General features: G+C 34.4%; 1 long non-coding RNA gene across 2 annotated transcripts in view; it reads left to right on the top strand.

The window, feature by feature from the left end:
- LOC119589013 overlaps positions 1-131 on the top strand; it is a 6,716-nt gene extending 6,585 nt beyond the window's left edge. Inside the window, exon 3 of one of the 2 annotated variants that reach the window (XR_005230156.1) lies at positions 39-131. This is a non-coding gene — a long non-coding RNA (uncharacterized LOC119589013). Of the gene's footprint in view, positions 1-35 lie in introns of both variants that reach the window. The other variant, XR_005230157.1, reaches the window with a different exon arrangement.
- The last annotated feature ends 1,762 nt before the right edge of the window (positions 132-1,893 follow it).

The following is a 1,893-nucleotide window of genomic DNA, read 5'->3' as shown; positions in this document are numbered from 1 at the left end:
AGCATCAGAGGTATTAATATAGTCTTTAATTCCAGTAGATTCTTCAAGATTCCACAAAACCCAGATACAAAGTTTTCCATGTAAGCAGTGCTTCTAAACTTGCTGGTATTGGTAAGTAGCAAAATTCATTTTTTGTAAATATATTTTTAACTGTTGCTGAAATGTTTCCACTGTTATTTAATGGAAATTGAAAAATGAAAAATCTGGCAAAAATGTATAAAGGTGTCAGAGTACCTACAAAACAAATAAAGTTGGTGGTTATTATTATTGTTGCATAGTGAGTGATGGGAGATGAACAAGAGAAGCAGTGGCACTTCACTGGCACTCAGCAGCTGGCACCTAAGAGTACACAGAATTTCATATTCTTTATCTCTAGCATGTACACACCAACGCTAACACATACTACTGTACTAATATTTGCTTTCCACTCTATGTGGTGTATCCACACATTGTAACACCTAAACTGGATCTTTGCATTGTTAAACAAGTCAGAGGTAGTATGCAAAATGTTGATATTTGTGATATTGGATAAAGCTTGAGTAAGGGATGATAATGAATGCAAAAAAAAATATATAATTATTCAGTATAGGCTGCTTGATTTTTTATAATCAGTGTAACCATGAATTCCAACACTTGCAAGTTACATTGGCCTAATCAGGCTTAAGGGTAAGCAACGAGGACAAACCCAAACTAGAATTTTCACAGGCTGCAGAGCTAAAAATTAATTAAAATCAGATGGAAACAGAATAGTGTGCCACCTGTGGATGAAGGATTCCCATTTTTGACAGGAGTTAGCAGCATGATGGCCTGAGGACATTAATGCAACAAGAATTAGGATGTATGTTTAATTTCATAGAAAAAAAGTAGTTTAAGATGGGGCTTTCAATTTTGGTTGTGTGATTGCTGTGCCCCAGTTACAGGTTACAAAGGAATGGTGGTGTTGAAAGGGCTGGGTCATTTAAATGCTGAAAGAAATTGGCAGAACAGTGCTAGTGTGATAGGGCCTTTTCATAATCCTATTACATCTCTCAGCATTGCCAAGTACACTCAACCAGGCTAAACAGGTTAGGGTGTCCAGTGATTTTGTTTTGTGGCAGTCCCATCCCGGATAGTAATGTCATGTCTGTATCCACAATATCCTCATAAAATTACCAGAGAAATTTGTGTGAGATTCTTTATATACTGTGTCATAATATTTTCAATTACTTTTCTTCTACACGGTCTCAAAATGCCGAACATGTTAGTCTCTTAATGGTTTTGTAAAGAGTGACGTTATGTTGTCATAGCAATGGCAACATAACTTTCATTGTATACATCATGAGTATTCCTCACTAATCTGATTTTTTAAATGTATTGACCTGAAATTGACTAGTACAGGCAACAACCACATCCTTTTTTTATGAGTGATGTCAATTAGACTTGAGGCATATATGTAACACAAAGCCACAAGGTGACCAAGATCATGTCTCTTTATGTTTCTTAACAGACACAACGTACTCAGTAGGACTGATAGCACAGACTTGAATATCGGCATTGAAATTGTGGTATTCATCACAAATGGGACTGCATCTAATTTCTGGTAACTCATTCAGGGTATCTAAACAGATTGAACCAATCCTGAAGCTTTGTGTTTCATGTAAGATAAGACTAATAGTTGACAGTATTTGATTTAGTAACAGATAAATCACAAAAGCCAATTCCATACATTTATTAAACAACACACATTTTACAGTATGATAATAAATGCATGTAATATTAACAGTATCAGTGAAAAATATCACAGTAAAACATGGGTATTCCTGATCAGTGAATTAATTAATATTTACTGTACATACTAAATAACATACACATTAAGTAATGAAAAACATAAACAAAGTAATTCTTCATTTAAAA

Source organism: Penaeus monodon, chromosome 24, assembly GCF_015228065.2.
Source record: "Penaeus monodon isolate SGIC_2016 chromosome 24, NSTDA_Pmon_1, whole genome shotgun sequence".
NCBI classification, from domain to species: domain Eukaryota; kingdom Metazoa; phylum Arthropoda; class Malacostraca; order Decapoda; family Penaeidae; genus Penaeus; species Penaeus monodon.
Note: the sequence above shows the minus strand (reverse complement) of the source record. Positions and strands in the feature narration are given on the sequence as shown.